General features: G+C 38.3%; 1 protein-coding gene across 6 annotated transcripts in view; it reads left to right on the top strand.

Annotated features, from left to right (window-relative positions):
• The first annotated feature begins 548 nt into the window (after positions 1-548).
• Positions 549-18,411, top strand: part of LOC131431744 (klarsicht protein) — a 627,074-nt gene continuing 609,211 nt past the window's right edge. For 4 of the 6 annotated variants that reach the window (XM_058597617.1, XM_058597616.1, XM_058597621.1 and 1 more), the window contains exon 1: positions 549-1,920. The gene's annotated coding sequence lies outside the window, so the exon portion shown is untranslated. The remainder of the gene's footprint in view (positions 1,921-18,411) is intronic. The other 2 variants (XM_058597618.1, XM_058597619.1) reach the window with 2 other exon arrangements.

Here is an 18,411-nt window from a genome sequence, read left to right on the forward strand (position 1 = left end):
AGCCAAATTTATGTAGTGAGCATTATCGCTTATATTCATGTTAATATATTTCAATAAATAAGTGGATGTAAGGCTTGATTAATGGTCACAAATAATCCTTAATATTGTTTAGACACCAAAAATATCAACATCAAAGATAAACTAAGACTTAGTATCTATAAGCGAGAGTCAGTACAATCAGCAATAATGAACTTTAGTTGCTTATAAGCGTTGGCGAACAATCGGTCGGAATAGATCTCAATAATCACTCTTTATTTCGTGCATCTTTGGTTATATAGTATTAAATGAAACTTTCGATCTATTTTGAATTGCCAAAAGAACTCAACAACTGCACGTACAAACAGGCAGAATGTTCCCACCCATACGCGTTAAACCGTGCTACCTGTCGTGCGATCCTTCGTTAAGTGCAACGAATTTGACAACACCCACACATTCAATCGCTGTTGGCAGCCAGCCAGTGCAAAGCAAAATCGTAGTGTGCATGTCAACGAAGCGAACTCTTCTCATCTCATCCGTACACATACGACGGTCTGCTTAGTTGAGTTATGAGTGGTGAAGCAGCAGGTCGAAGAACAATCGGATTTTTGGAACGGACTCGCGGTTACGGTTTTTTTTATTGCTTCTTCGTCGTGTCGCGCTGGACTGTGAGGAACACTTGACGGTGTGTTTTTTTTTGGTATTGTAAAGGTTTTTTTATCAAGTTTAACGTATTTCAACTACTGGTAGTGCAACGATTCAATGCACCTAATCCGAAGAAGATAGATGAATTCTGCTGTGTCTCACGAGATGGATATCGTGTTGGAAGCCTTCCGAAGTTCCTGACGTGTTGAAAAAGAGTTTCCGTTCGCACGAGCACCTCTTTGTATGTGGATGTGTGTGCGCGAAATATTCTCGGCCTGTTATTATTATTGTTGGCTGCAAGTCGCGAAAGAATTCTGCGAATCGCAAAGGTCTACCTCCCGTGTGGAGTGACAGCCGACTTTTTCGTGCAGATATCCGGATTACGGCGATTGGAGACATCATCGATTAGCGAGGAAGCAGCCGTAAAATGTAATAGAATTGTTTTCAATAGTTGATGGTTATAGTTTTGCTCCTGAAAAGTGTCACGCCATTCTGAATAAAAGATCCTTCATGAAATGAGTTCATACTTTTCCCGATAAGAGCGTAAAGTGTCTGGTTGGCCTTGACCGGTAAAAGTTGATAACCGCACGGGTTCCCTGACCAGGGGTTTGCTCGTTCTACAACAATTAGGCATCATACTATTTTCGTAGTCGGTTGTCCCCACTGGTGTGTCCAAAGTTTCCATGGATTAAATAATTCATGCGAAGAATAGTGTTCGTATTGGTGCATTTCTGTTTTGTTCCACGCTACGCGAAGAAGAAGGCAAAGAATTGCTGGCTGAGTGAGAAATAAATAAGCCTACTGTGGCTTTTAGTCAGAAGCAGTCTTCGGCGAGAGGAAGAAAAAGAAGTGCTACATTGTGAGTGTGTGCAAGTGCCTATAGTGGTTGTTCCGTACCCCGAACACACGGTGTACAAGTCGGAAAGATCGGGAGGTCAAAGTTGGCTCCCATCAAGTTCCTCCCTCGAAACAATTCAATCTCGAGTAGTGGCACAGTGGGTCTGTCGGCGCACACTGACATAGTACAGCCATCCACTGGACTGGACCGGACTGGACGATCGTAAGTGGATCGGTTGCCGCAGCAGCAGCAGCAGCAGGCACTGCCAAAATTGCATAATACACATGTACAGTATGGCAATGTTTGGCATGGATCAAAGCAACCAACATTGACAGGAATTGTAAACGTTGAACAATATTCCGAACCGTTTTGCGACCCCATGTTGCGCCCTAAAATTGGCAATGAATAGACGACCATCATCATCGTCGATCATCGATATTATTATCGCCAACGTCGTCGCTGTAGGTTTATTTATTTTTTTTTCGTGCGTATGCAATCACTTTTGACTGCATGTGCGCAACCCGCTGGCGTACCAACGCGCGAGTTGATTGCATACGCAAATAACTGCTTGATGGACATATTTTTTTTTCTTTCGCTCGTATCACTCAACTTAACAGATATTGACCTGACCGAACGCAGCGAGCTGAAATGAGTGTCAGTGCAGGTGCGCTTGCAAAACTTGTTTCTTGTGTGCGGTCTGCATGAGGGCTAGCTGATTTGCAGTGTCCATTTCGAACTAGAAAATTGTTTCTTAATTCTTATTGGATTCCTGGATTCTTGAAAATTTGTCAATTTCGGTGCGAAAAATTTGATGATATAGGAGTACATTTTTTCAGAGTGTATAATGCGGGAAATTCCATATGATCAATACAACGCCATTTGAAATCAAATATTCTGTCTATTTCACGCTTTGTCTTCGATTCTTCGGAACTTATCAGTTTGTATTTATCTGCTAGAGCAAATTAGTAGTTTTACTTTTACTAGCTCTGTTAAAAGTGGGTGCCTTGTTTGCTCACTTTTGATTAAAAACGAAAACATGTTGATGATTCTGAGCAGTGTTTGGTCATGTTTAAACGTAGCAAACCGGAATTTTTGCATCGATATGTGACAATGGATGAAACATGGATTAATCACTTCACTCCGGAATCAAAACGATCGTCATCTGAGTGGACAGCAACTGGTGAACCTCGTCCAAAGCGCCCGAAAGCACAACAATCGGCTGGCGTTATTGGAGCGTTTGAAGGCTGAAATTGCAAAGAAAATCACAAATCAAATCACTCACTGGTTGTTCCCAAACCTGAAAAAAAGCTCGCCGGTGAGAAATTTCGCACGGATGAAGAGGTTATCGCTGAAACTAAGGCCTATTTCCGGGCAAAGTATTGTGGTATTGAAATGTTAGAGCGGTGCTGCAATGAACGCGTTACTCTTGATGAAGATTATGTTGACGTTGATTTTTCAATAGCTAGATGATATTAAATATACTCAAGTGAACACGGTGTGCAGCAGATAGCAGAAAATTGCACCGACACACAATGCAAAAGCGATAATCCAGCGAGCGAACGCATTTTCTTTACAATCCAGTCATCACCTCACTGGACGACTTGCTTTGTTCTTAGGCAAGCATCTACTGAGCAAAGAAGCCTCCCTATGCCGAACGAAGCGGATCTGCTACTGAATGAAACGATCGGAACTATCGGCTGTGCACGAAAAATCAAGAGAATGACATCAATTTGGTCCGCTGTGATTGGTTCGTGAAAACATAGTTCGATTCTAACCAATTTTTCAATGATATCCTATTGAAATACTGAAACGACGTTGCCACATACATGTTAAATGTTCCCGAATCGACTGGTAGTTAAATTATATAAATCCATCAATAAATGACTGAGTTATTGTATCAAAATTAATACAGCAAAAGGTTACGCGGCTATTTTCGAGACTTCTAATTGACACCCGTATAGTGAAGAGTAAGGCATTTTTAATGCCAAACAGACTGACGAATGAAACTATGATATGGAAAACTGAGAAAAAGAAACACACTAAGAAACAGTTTTCTTGATCAGAACTCACTTGAGACGCTTGTTCTGTCGTGAATGCGACTTACTTTACTATGAGGCGCCTTTTCAAAATTAGCCATATTTTATTTTATTTTATTTTATTTTTTAGGAGCAAGGGAAAAGCCCGCTGGAGCTGAGATTTTTGTTCTCCTTCTCCAGCAGGCATAAAACCTTCTCATCTTTGTATCAACAGATAACATTTATCCAACTGATACAAAACGAAATCTTAAATTACCCTTATTTAAACTACAAAGCTAGCTAACAACTATTGATATCGTCTAATTATCTAAATAAAACTAGCGGGAAAAAAATCGGAGATAACAGGTTTTAATGGTGTTACGAGGAACATGTTATGGAAGAATATGGGCAGAACTTAATCGTGAATATCTCGACTTGTATTAATGGCAGTAACATAATTCATTCACTATTTCATCAAAACATATGATCAGTAATTTAGGATAATATTTTGAACAGTGTGAGATAACCAGAAACAACTCAAAAATTAAGTTTTCTCAAAATTTGGAAACCACGCGGAAAACTCTTTACTTTCGCTTGGGTTTTTCGCGCAAGGACGACGATTTTGAGATAGTCAAGTACATATCTACAACTGAACGTTATAAAAAGGGAACCGTGGTCGAAAATCGACCATTTCTTCTTGTGCGTTGGATGGAAGCAGATGTCAGGGCCAGAAGACGCATTCAAACAGCGGCTTCGGAGAACGCACCTTCTGCGTGGTTAAAAACCTCAAACGCTCAGGTCGTAGTTCTCATTTGCCTTCCGGTCGTCAACGCGAGAAGACGCATTAAACCAGTTTAGCATAATTTGGCACTGCGAGTAGATGTGTTGCGGTTTGTTCGCAAAGCTAGTTACAATTCAAGCAAGAGCAATTGCGGCAGGCAGCAGAGCTGCTGATCGTTTGCATTGGAGAGAAAGAAAACGAAAAACGAAATCAGCCCTTCTAATGGCTCTAATTGTTATCTAAAGAACTATTTAGATTACTTCTTTGCAAATCGAAGGTAAAAATCATCAGTTTAGTGAAAATCCAAAAATAATTTGATTTGCTCCGTGCACTTATTGCTGTGCGAAAATCGTTCGAGAAAAATGTTTCGAACTGTGCTAAATAAAGCTTGATTCATTCAGAATTGGAACAAATTTTTGCTTATATTGTGGCGCTCCTGGTGGACGGATTTCGAAGTTCTTGGCACCCACGTGTCGGAAATTTCTTCAGCTTCACGTATGATTTTTGACATTTCGCAAATCGACTGTACTTTGTAAACAATCAACATGGAAGCCGAAAGAAGGGAAAAAAAGTACGGGTGTGTAATGTCAGAGCCATAACTGGATGTCGTGAATACGAATATGACACGCTTTATTTATGCTTCCGAATTCGAATTGGTAGTTGATCGATTGTTTGAATTGTGCAACTTTCCCCTCTTGCATTACTATAAATTTAAACGATGCGCTTAGACTAAATTACAGATTAGTTACATTAAACATTCTGAAACGCAATTAAATATTATGAAATAAGCAGTATAGATCTTTATAATAAAATAATGGTGGCTCTGAAAAGAACTTTTTATGAAAGCGTTCGTGATGGAGAGTGACGAGTTGAGTTAGTTCAGCACGCAGACTCTGAATTCTAAACCCATATTCCGGAACTAAGCTCTGAAACTTGAAGACGATTTTTCGCCATGACTACCAGAATGGGTTGTATAGAGTACAGTAAAGTAAAATTCCGCATAATTCTTTAGGAGTATTATTATGGTTTTAAAAAGAACCGAATAGAAGAAGTCTGGAATAAAGAACTGGACCCTGAGTTCAAGAACTAAATTTGGAACCAATAACATACTCAGAATCCAGTTTCAATTCTAGAACTGCAATTTCGAAACTCAAATCAGTTTCGGAATACAGTTCCAGAATCCAGTTTCAGCACGCAATCTCTGAATTCTAAACCTATATTGCGGAACTAAAATCTGAAACTTGAACTTCTCGTTACGACTACCGCAAAGCAAATGAGAATTGCGACCTGAGCGTTTCAGGTTTTAACAATGTCTGCTTCCATCGAACGCACGAAAAGAAATGATCGATTTTCATTTTTTTTTTTTTTTTTTTTTACATTAAATATTTATTGTTTCTCTTTGGTTACATTTCTGTATGATATTACATGTCAAGTGATGTAGTAATGTTACTTTTCATCTTTTGATTTACGGTAATTTACTAGTTAATAATTTTGATTCAATTTTTTTTTTAACAGTTTAACTGATAGACAGTTTGATTTATACTAATGATCGATTTTCGACCACGGTTCCCCTTTTATACGCATTCAGTTGAAGATATGTGTCTGACTAAATCAAAATCGTCCTTGTGCGAAAAACCCAAGCGAAAGTAAAGAGTTTTCCGCATTGTTCTCAAATTTTGAGAAAACTTAATTTTTGATTTTTTGTGGGTATCTCACACTGTTCAAAATATTATCCTAAATTCCTGATCATATTTTTGATGTAATGGTGAAAGAATTATGTTGCTGCCTTTAATACAACTCGAGATATTCACGATTAAGTTCTGCCCATTCTTCCATATGGCTGATTTTGAAAAGGCACCCCATAGTAAAGTATGTCGTATTCACGATAAAATTGTGCACAGTAATTCGGAAAATCCATTGTGGTCTGCATCTAGGCTAGCTAAACAGCTGAAATTGCCCAGAAATAACGTAAAATTTTGAAGACGATTAAGAGGAATCCTAATCTGTCGGGCCGTGATTTGGCCAGAAAATTCGGTGCTGCCCATAGTACCGTGAGGAGAACTCGACTCCGGGAAGGAATCAAGTCGTATCGTGCTAGCAAACAGGCAAATCAGACCATAAAACAGAATAGTGTGGTCAAAATTCGTGCTCGGAAACTATATGACCAGGTGCTGACCAAGTTCGACGGGTGTCTTCTGATGGACGATGAAACCTATGACTTCGGGCAAATTCCAGGTCAAAAATTTTACTTGGCAACGGCTCGGGGGGATGTTCCAGCCAAATTTAAATTTGTTTTTGCCGACAAAGTTGCAAGAAAATTTATGATTTGGCAGGGCATTTGCAGCTGTGGCAAAAAAACGAAAGTTTTCATTACAAATAAGACAATGACATCGGAACTATACCAAAAAGAGTGTCTCCAAGAACGAATTTTGCCGTTCATTCGATCCCACGACCATCCCGTAATGTTTTGGCCAGATTTGGCAAGCTGTCATTACAGCAAAGTCATTCAAGAATGCAGAGAAAGTGGTCCAGTTTGTTCCGAAAAACCTTAACCCACCCAACTGCCCCCAGTTCTTCCGCTCTATTGAGAAATACTGGGCAATCATGAAGAGGAGACTCAAGACAAAGGGAAAGGTTGTCAAAGATATCAATCAAATGACGACCTGGTGGAATAAGATAGCTAAAACGATGGACGAAGAAGTTGTGCGCCGCCTAATGAGCCGTGTTACAGGAAAAATTCGAGAAATCAGTGGCGTCTCGTGACAAAATTCACGGGTGGTGCACTGCTTATATGAACCATTTCGACGTTGCAACTGAGACAGCAATTTGTTTTCAACTGCCATAAGCATAGACCTCTGAAGCCTCTCCTGAATGTGTGCATAAAAGTTCTCACAGACGCTATTCGGCCAATTGTGCAGGGCATGAGGTGCACATGAGGACGAGACGCCACTGCGAGAAATCCTTCGAAACCGTGACGAATAATTTTATCCGTACTTTTTCTTAAAAGTATGAAGAAAACGCTACATTTGTATAAAAAAATATCTTGAATTCAATAATAAATAACTGAAATACAGGCAATTGTCTTTGTTCCAATTCTATCTGAAGCAAGCTTTATCGTAGAGAGTTACACAATTTGGTCCTTCTAAAAGCCAGAAATGAATCCTGTACAGTATCTTAATAGTTTCTTTCAATGAAATGTGCAAATCCGAAATGAGATAATCAACGTCAAAATTCTATAAGTTCCTATATGTGTGGCCGTTGGAACCGCCCATTTGTAAAAATGATACAAACGAAATAACGTAAAAAGAAGCCTCTTAAGAAAAATTGATTCAGTTTGGCATTTTCAGTTACTTCAAAATATTTAATTGTGTCTCAGAATGTTTAATATAACCAATTTGTTTCTATAGTCTAGGTGCATCGTTTAAAATTCTAGTAGTGAATAGGGGTAAAGTTTCACAATTCCAACAATCGATCAACTATCAATTCGAATTCGAAAGTATAAAGAAATCGTGTCAGTTTTATTCGTGTTCACAACATCCAGTTATGTCTCTGACATTACACACCCGTACTTTTTTTGTTTTTCAATGGACAGCCGTTATACTGGCAAGATATCGCTTGATTATCATCAATCGAACTATCTGAGTTTAATTTTAGAGTATTTCAAAAATATCAGTAATTTGTAAAGGCGTGTTGTTTTCTTGGAAACTCATCACCCTGTAACTTTCGGAACCGGAAATCGGGTTCAAATGAAATTTTACAGTAGCTTTTGAGACAACATTAGCTTTAATTTAAATCAAGATTTGTGAAAATCGGTTCAAGTATCGCTGAGAAATCTAAATGAGTTCTACTTTTGGAGTTGGTTTTCACTACTTTCAGTGTTTCTGGAACAGGAAATGGGGGACCAGTTTATATGTCCACGAATTCTGCAAACTAGAAGAATTCATCAGTTAGTTTTATGGGACTTAAAGACTGTCCCAGAAAGTATGGACGCACTTTGATTTCGCTGTAAATAATTCACAAGTGTTAGATATTCAAATTTTATTCGTTATGCTGATAATATTAGACTACAACAACAGAATATTATTCTCAACATTTGCTACTTAGCCATTGTAGACTAGCTGGCGCACCTTCTTGCGAACGTTCCTCATTAAAATCCGTACAGACTTCTTGGCGACAAATTTTGACACTTTCGGCTGCCGAGACATGTTTGGCTTCGTTAATGCCCAAAATTCCTCAATTGGTCGAAGTTGTGGGCAATTTGGTGAATTCATATCATTTGGGACGAAAGTGACATTTTTGGTAGTATACCATTCTACCGTTGATTTCGAGTAGTGGCAAGAAGCAAGATCTTGCCAGAAGACAACAGGATCCTTGTGGCTTCGAATTATGGGTAGAAGTCGTTTTTGTAAACATTCCCTGTTGTATATTTCGCTGTTCATTGAAGCAGTGGTGATGAAGGGTTTCGAAATCTTACCGCAGCTACAAATTGCTTGCCAGACCATAGCTTTCTTACCAAAATTTTCGACTTCAATCGATGTCTCGGACTGGTTTAACACTTGCCCTTCTCGCACCGTATAATATTGTGCTCCCGGCAAGGATTTGTAATCGAGTTTCACGTAGGTTTCGTCGTCCATGATTATGCAGTTCAAATTTACAGCAAGAATCGTATTGTACAGCTTTCGAACCCTCGGCCTGATCGATGCTTCTTGTTTCGGACTATGTTTTGTTTGTTTCTGCTTCTTATAGGTTCGAAGATTCAAACGTTCTTTAGCACGAAGAACATTTGACTTCGAAGTGTCCACTTTTTTGGCCACATCCCGAACTGAAACCTCCTTCTTTTGCTCGAACGCCTTCAGTATACGTTTATCCAACTGAGGGTTAGCAGGACCTTTTCTTTCGACCCGTTTTCGGTTTATCCTCAAGATTGTATTTCGCGCGGCTTTTTCACTTACTCCTTCCATATTTGCTATCTTTCTCAGTGACAGTTCGCGTTCTGTACAGTCCACGCATTTCGAAACAAACTAATGAAAACGAATAAACCACTGCACAAGTGGTTAGAGAAGAGTGTAAACAACAGAACGCACCTATAAAAATTGACAGATTCTGAACCATTGCGAAATGGCAGCGGTTTTTGGTTGCGTCCATACTTTCTGGGACAGTCTTTAAGTGTGTATTGTTGCTTCAAGAGGAGAAACACCAAACGTTTGGCTTCTATGTTATTGAAGTTGGTTTCATGATTTATATTTATTGAAAAATCCACGTGAAATGCTTCGCGAATACATGGGGCCTTTGATTCATTATTTGTCGTTCTTATATAAACGCTCAAATGAAAGCTCTTATGGTCCCATACAAAATTTCTGAATATTGTTTAGACTTCTTGAATATTGTTTCTGACTTCCGGTTCCGGAGTTCTGGAGTAGAATGAGAAAAAAATGAAAATATGCATACTAACTTTTCTCAGAGACGGCATGACCGATTTTTAGAAATCTTCTTAATTTAATCTAGATCCGATTTCCGGTTCCGCAATTATAGACGTTTCCAATTTCAAATTACTCACTTCTCTCAGAGATTATCAACAATACATTATACATTACATTAACAGCTTATTTGATAATTTTTAGCAGTTAATCGTTTGGTTCAAATAATATTCCTTAGTAGATTTAATAATAAATTAACTTAGTGAAATACTAAAAAATAATGTGTAACAAATTCAAAATTACCGTAGCAAATTAGCAACTAATTAGCAACAAAATATCCACTGGGTTTCGATATGTTTTCAAGCTTATTTGTAAGAGGTGAGCAATTCCAGAAATGCTTAGCAGATCATCAGACTCGACCTTCTTCGATTTGGATGAAACTTTGCGCATGGCTTCAATATGGCAAACCATATGTTTTGAACCGATGGAGAAGTCAAGTGTTTTTTTTTTAGAGTGCCTTATTGATTCCCTACAACTTCTTCCTGAACGCCATTTTTGTACAATTAACGGTTTCCGAGTTACAACGATTTAAATAAGATAATTGTGGTGAAATGCAAAATCATCGGATTAACCTCTCAATCGGTTCAAAACTAATGGTTTGCCATACTGAAGCCATGTGCAACGTTTCATCCAAATCGGAGATTCTGATTTTGTTACTTTTTCGTCTACTCATTCCTGGAATTGCTCTGGTGTTTTTGTTTAAATATGCCACGAACTGTTAAAAATTAAAATAACTTGAAAATGATGGAGGTGGGGGGGGTGGGGATAATTCGTACTTTAAGTAAATTCAACAGCTCTTTTAATATCAGATAATTCTTCGCCGAATTATCGTGTTCACCGCGAAACGTGAACCAAAAAAGAGGTATTGGAGAATGTTCTGTTATCGCCTTATTTTTCAATATTAATATACTGAAATTCAACTAAATACTCTTTAAATGATGCTCTATAATGTAAAAAAAGTTTGAATAAATTTACTCAAGCTGTTTCTCCGTAAAAAATTCCAAAAAAAATTGTTTTTTGATTCAAATTATCCCTTACTCCCCTCTTAAATCTTAGAACAGAAAATAGTCGCTGGGGGCTAAAACTGGTGTATATGGTGGATATCATTGTTTCTAATTTTCCAAAAGTAGCATAACGGGAAGGAAAAAAAACTGACTCATTTATGAACCAAATGTCATGAAATTTTGACAGATGACATCTGAGGAATGTCGCTATTGAACGAACAGGGATTTTTATCTAGTGACGCCATCTGTTGGTCAGCCTGGAGACTTGTTGACCGATGTGCCTAGCATTAGAAGTTGAATTGGTATGGTGCACAAGTAATTCAATTTGAACTGCTTTGCTGTGACGATTCGAAGACGAAACGGAAAGAAAAGTAGTTTATCTACCATTTAGAGATTTTGGTGAGTGTTTCGGGTTGTTCTCAACAGAACTGTCTTGAACTTAAAGGATCGAACACGAAATCCAACGAACGGATAAGAAAAAGTTTCTAACAAACATCCGACAACCCATTTGCGCTTGGAAAAGTTGAAATGACAACTCAACCATTAAAGTGTTCTACAATTATCAACATTAACTCAACAACAATAGCACCATAAGTCATTAATTAGCAAGACACGGTTAAAACAACTCATTACCATAAAGCAGTGAATCTGATTTCGAACAAAACAGACGTCCCGCGCCAACTTCCCTCGTCTCGATCAAAATGCATAAAATGCGTCCAAACAACAGCCAACCCACAACGGCCGTAGGTAATGGAGTGTGTCACTCGTTGCCGCCGAGTTGAGTAAGTCTATGACCTCGAAAATCCTTACGATTTTGAACTAGGCCACAACACCACAGATGACTTCCGCGGAATTCCTTCGGCAATCAGATCTCATTCGACCCCGGACCAACCAGCTTTGAAAATAAGAAAAAATCGGGTGGGTGATTCATTCGAAACGTTTAATGCCCAACGAAGCGCGCGGGACTCCAGAGAGCCGAGGCGCCATTAATTAATGGTAACAAAACACAAACTGATTGGACGCGACGGCGGTGCGGCAGCAGCAGATGCGCGCCAGCGCGAATTCGACCGTCGAAGCCAACATGCGATCGAGCGGCGATGATAGCAGAAGGATAGCACATTTTTACAAGCCTCACTCAATCCAGTTACTTTCCACACAATGGCCAACAACGGCCGAGGCGTTCAATCCGATAATTATACCACACTTCAGGTGGAAAATTCAACACACTCACAACGACGGTGTGCGTATTATCGGTAGGAAAAATGTCTAATTAAGCTGGTTGGTATAGTCTTTACATTTTTTTTGTTGCTTCTGTTGCTTCTCTGCTACGGCGCTTGATGATGAATGATGATGCAAATCAGCTCTCCCCGTTTTGTTATTGATTGGTCTGCCGATGAGGGAAGGGAAGTTGATTTGTTGAGTTTCGCGATCGGACGAAATTTTCGCTGACCATTAATCTACCTAACGGAACTGATGGGAACTCTGAAATTAAGTGCCATTCCGAAGCTACGGGGATTCGAAATGTGATCCTGACACCATCGTTCATCGCGCTCGAGTTAATTGGTCAAACTACCATATTGACATACGAAAATCAGCTTTCAAACTGCCTCTTTAATGAATCGATTTCCATCGAGAAACAAAATTTCCGATTAACCGATCAAACAACATTTCCCGGCGTAACGAGAAAAGTACCGGAAAGCAAACAACCATGTAATGACCGCCCGAGCGGACGTCCCGCTGCGGCCGGGCTCTGTTATCAAAACAAATAAGCGCAGAAAATTACAAACATATTCACTGAGACAACACTGATGATATCGCAGATTCGGATGTGGCCAATGGATGAATGATCGCGCAGATTGTATACTGTTTAGTACGACGGCCGGCACAAGACAGGCCGTGATTTTCTATGCGGTGAAAACCGATTTGACCTGATTTTCCAAATTAACGGGTACGATTAGTTGCGGTTAAAGTCCTTCCCTTTGTGTCACCTTTTCAGTGCCGCTAAGCCCGTCTTGCTTTGTATGAGCTGAGTTGGAGCGTGTGATAAAGACTATTAGTAATTGAAATCAATGGAAACTGTATTTTCTTACTTTCAATTTTTGAAGTTTCGTCATAGACGTAGCAGTTTGTACGAAATTGCCAATGTCACCTAGCAGTTCAACGTAAAGACTGTACTCGAATAAAATGCAACAGACAAAAATGATTATCAAATTCCATTTTCAGTCGGATATTTTTCAAACGATCAGAGAATAAATGAACTCATATTAGCCTGCGTTTTTTGACAAAATTTGTTTTGTTCAGCCTCATTTTCAGCCTCCATTTGCCCACACCTTAGACTTAACGCTACCCATCAAATATTGTGCCAGACTTGCGCCATTTTTTCTTACCCATTTCTATCTACTGTTTCAAATCCTTGTTTTCAAAAATTTTCCTGTTTTCCGAGGCTTACCCTTTGGATCTTTGATGACTTTGACGGATTAATCTCTTTCGCAACAAAAACAACATCGTAGGGTTCATACCACTTCACCACGGCGTAGTGGCACGATACCAGATCCCGCCGAATCAGAGTATCACGTCCGTGGGACCGGAAGTAGGGCAGCAGACACACACGGCTTGCTGAATTGGCGCACTTACAGATTGCCTGCCACATCAAGTATTTCTATTTTTGTTGACCTTCTTCTTTCGGGACTTCTACAGATGATTCATGTGAAACTTGTAGAATATTCGGAAGCCACCTCGTCCTCATGTGCACTGCACAACCGGTCAAATTGAAGGGACTAACTACATCCCTATCCGCAATCAATTATTTTTTAGATTCTCTATTTATTAGATGAAAGTAGGTCGGATGGTACAGAAAATAAAACAATGACCGATTAAATCCACAGCACATAATGCACAAATTCACCCTAAGCTGCTTGCTATTACTGGTCAATGACAGTCAAACGATCTTTGCATATCGCATTGTCGTAGACAGTACGTAGCGCACTGAACACGAGTACTGTCTTGTGCACCGAAATTGCGTGTATTTACACACATTTCATATACAACCACCTAAAAATTTCGAATATGTCGCTGTGTTAGTGTCCTTTCCGTGTACATGAGGAGCTGCACAGATTCAAGAAGAGAATAAATTCCTCAGCTCAGCTCCGAGATTTGTTGATCTCTCTATCACGTTTGGCTCCGAAAGAACTTGTATGCACACCTTCAGTAGAAGCTTCAGTGGCTTATGCTTATGGAAGTTGAAAATAAATTGCTGTCTTAGTTGCAACGTTAAAGCAACTGCAGAGCTCAGAACTCATCTACTGTATCGATGATACGAAATAAGTTTAATAACAAATTCCCATCCTAAGTATATCGTTTTCCTAGTGTATTGAAAAGCACAAGCAAATATCCATTCTTCAATGTTTAGTTTTCACTTTCAACTAATTGTTACATCTGATATCATACCACATAACCAGTACCCAAGCCATAAATTTTGTCACGAGACGCCGGTGCACTAAACAGATTGTGCCGGAATCTTTCACATGTAAACAGTACACTTTAAACTAGTTTTACTCGACTATATAGCAATTTTTACCCATTCAACGAAAAGTTACGAGTACAGAATATAAATCAGTAAATATTCTTTTGTAAGACACAAATTTAAATATTGAAAATATATATTTTCAACAGCGAAGTGTTCAGAAATGATCAGCTATGATGTTAACTGATTTGCAGTGCCAGAATTGACGAATTTTACAGGAAGAAAACTTTCGAACAAACCTTTTGTTTTGCATTCTAATCTTTGTTGCTTAAATAAGTTCCTGATGGAAACATGAAAATGAACTTAGCGGAGCATCTATCGCCGATGATAACGCAAACAGGTGAATAATTTGTTGCTAATTAGTTACGGTAATTTTGAATTTGTTGCTGATTCATTTTTAGTTCTTTGCCTTTCTCCTACAGAGAGGTTATGTACTCGCTATGAAAACCACGTTTTTGCCCGAGGCCCAAGGGTCAGAACTGCACTGAAAATCTAGTTACTTATTATTTTAAAGAAAATTGATCGTAAAAAATGTCATATGCAGTGGCGTCTAGTGACAAAATTCACGGGTTGTGCACCGATTTTGTGGTATAATATCAGATATAACATTTCGTTGTAATGGAAAACGAAAGATTGCGAAAAGGATATTCGCTTGTATTTTTTAAGACAATAAAATAACTATATACTTTTGGATGGGAGCTTGATTCGTAACATCGATACATAAGGAGAATTCGGTTCTCTGCACATCGAACAAATCTTCATCAATCAATCAATAAAACCGCTGCGACGTTGCAACTCAGACAGCAATTTATTTTCTACTGCCATAAGCCTAAGTCACTGAAGGTGTGCACACAAGTTCGTACAGAGTCAAAAGTAACAGAAAAAACAATAAATCTTAGCAGGGTTGCTGAAATTCGCCTCACGCAACTCATTAACGTTCATCGCCTGCGAACGATTCAAGAACGGAGACAGCAAAGCATGTAATGCCGGACGAGGCAAAAGCTATGCTCAATATGTGACTGCCTGAGCGACTCGCAAGAGAGAAGAGATCTTGCTTTTTCATGCTTGTTGCTATTCCGCCGTGAGCCATTCTCTACCATTTCAAGAGCAGGTATCATCAGGCACGAGTAGCGCTTACATTGAGTCAATTTTTGACTCACTGCGAGTCAAAATGCCAGCAATCATGAATGCAAGTGTGCGAAAAAAATTGAAGACAAAAATTAGCGATGCGATGGAAGCAATTTTTTATTTTGCTTAGTTTAATTGTCTCGTAGATATTGCCCTGATGAAAAGTGTGCGTTGAACATCACAAATTAGCGTGGAAAACTTTAAACGTAATATCATTACTTATTATTGGAAGATGGCGAAACGATTGGGTTGGATAAAAATTAAACTGATAAATAAAACTGATAGTCCACTTCAAAACGTCGTTTAAAATCGTATACTAATGTACATATAATGTACTTCCTACTGCAATAAAACTAATGATTTCACCGAATACTATTCTCACGTTCGTACTCCGTGCTGTTGAAATTTTGCGGCAAGTAATGGCAGATAGATTTTAAAAAAGCTGGAGTTGAATCACCTGAGGGCAATCACTTTTGTAAAGTGAAAATTTTGCAGTTTATATGGCCTATATAAGAAATAAAATAAAAGGAATTATTTTCCACATATAACTGTAGCAACACTTTTGATTCTCTTTCGGGTTGGTTTGATATTTATTTTATTTATGATTTTGAAAATGGACTGAAATATCTACAGTGATATTTTTTAAAATCACATATGATTATGAATGATCAAGTCCAATACGCAATATCAATATGCAATGCAAATAGAGTGACAAAAATATATTCTGAATATTGATTATAGAGGCAAGTCTAATCTTTTAATTCCAGGGATGATTTATTTTCTCATGTTTTTATTATATTAAACACAATTTAACGCTTCTTCGCATAGATTTGATTTATAGAAGTAATAGGAGTGCAGGGTTTTCCACAACGTTTGAACCTACTGAGACGCCATGTAACTGCTTGCTCTGCAAAAATCAAAGCAATTAAGAAGAATGGCTAACAAAGAAATAGTCATTACTAACTAAATACTCATTCAGCATCTTTTACCATACATCTACGCAAATTATCGATTAGAATAACTGTACTACGATCAGGAAATTAAGACTTTTAAATTGAGAATCACGGTTGTGGTTCCGGCCAACTGCCACAGGATGTCGAAGCATTTTGTAAAACGCAACATAAAATTGGAGGAATAGATGTTCCATTGAAATTTACTTTTGCATTTTTGTATCGCCTTATTAACTTAGTCCTATTTTAATGCATTCATTAAATTTTTGCATTTAATATTATCATTTTTGGAGTTTCACAAAACTATTGCCTCGTAAGTTTTTCTTCCAAAAGCAAACAGCAAAATAATAACGTAATGTGATATCAGTTGAGAAATTGATGAGCTGAAATCAAATTAAGATTACAATCTGATATTGCTGTCAAAAATGTATTGAAAATAAAATGTTCTACAATTGACTCACGAAGTGATCGGTTTAGCTTTTTTTTTAAAAAAGAACCTCCGCTAGAAGAAATTGTAAATTCAATTTCATAACATTTTACAATATTCATATTACAGAGGAAACGATTTCAATTTGAAAAATAACACAATCCGCGTGGTTTATCGATTTGTCAGATAGTGCGATTTAGAATTTTTGTTACTAATATCACACATTCAGTTTTGAAACTACTCATTGTATTATTTACCTTAAAACTGTGTTGAGCAAAAAAATTTTGACGTGAATACTTCAAGGATCACATACAAAGAGTCCAAATGAAATATAATTCTGTTATCACATAATCAGGAGATAGTAGGAGAATATAGGATCAAGAAAAAAAATATGCATTTAATTCCACTTTATTTAACGTCACTAATGTCACGAGACAGATAATTTTGTTGTGTTTATGAGTATTATTTCACAAACGATGACAAAAACGGGTATAAAGACTGACCCAGAAAGTATGGACGCAACCAAAAACCACTGCCATTTCGCACTCTTCTCTAACCACTTGAGCAGTTGTTTATTCGTTTTCATTAGTTTGTTACTAAATGCGTGGACTTTTAGCAGAAAAACGTCGGAAAATTGTGTACAGAACGCGGACTGTCACTGAGAAAGATAGCAAAAATAGAAGGAGTAAGTGAAAAAGCCGTGCGAAATACAATCAGGAAGTTCGGTGAGGATAGCACTTTTGAGAATAAACCGAAAACGGGTCGAAAAAAAGATCCTGCTAACCCTCAGTTGGATAAACGTACACTGAAGTCGTTCGAGCAAAAGAAGTTTCAGGCAAAAAGGTTTCAGTTCGGGATGTGGCCAAAAAAGTGGGCACTTCGAAGTCAAATGTTTTTCGTGCTAAGGAACGTTGGAATCTTCGAACCTATAAGAAGCAGAAACAACCAAAACGTAGTACGAAACAAGAAGCATCGATCAGTCCGAGGGGTTCGAAAGCTGTACAATACGATTCTTGCTGGGAATTCGAACTGCATAATCATGGACGACGAAACCTACGTGAAACTCGACTACTAATCCGTGCCGGGACCACAACATTATACGGTGCGAGAAGGGCAAGTGTTACACCAGTCCGAGACTTCGATTGAAGTCTATAAAATTGGTAAGAAAGCTATGGTCTGGCAAGCAATTTGTAGCTGCGGTAAGATTTCGAAACCCTTCATCACCACTACTTCAATGAACAGCGAAATATACATCAAGGAATGTTTACAAAAACGACTTCTACCCATGATACGAAGCCACAAGGATCCTGTTGTCTTCTAACGAAAACAATTTATTGACAGCTAGATCGACCTCGTCATCATCTTCTTCTAATGACATTTACGCTGGGAGAAACCTACCACTTAATTCTCCTAACGTAAATAATCAAAACACAGGGAGGCTAAATTTTGCTTCTTGCCACTACTCGAAATCAACGGTAAAAAAAGGCGGGTGGGTAATGTCAGAGACATAACTGGATGTCGTGAATACGAAAACAACTGGCATATTCCTTAATACTTCCGAATATCAATTAGTTGATCAATTGTATGAATTATGCAAGCATTCCCCTTTTCCACATTTTAAGAAAAACAAAGAAGGCTTCACTTGAT

Source organism: Malaya genurostris, chromosome 2 (assembly GCF_030247185.1).
Source record: "Malaya genurostris strain Urasoe2022 chromosome 2, Malgen_1.1, whole genome shotgun sequence".
Taxonomy (NCBI): Eukaryota; Metazoa; Arthropoda; class Insecta; order Diptera; family Culicidae; genus Malaya; species Malaya genurostris.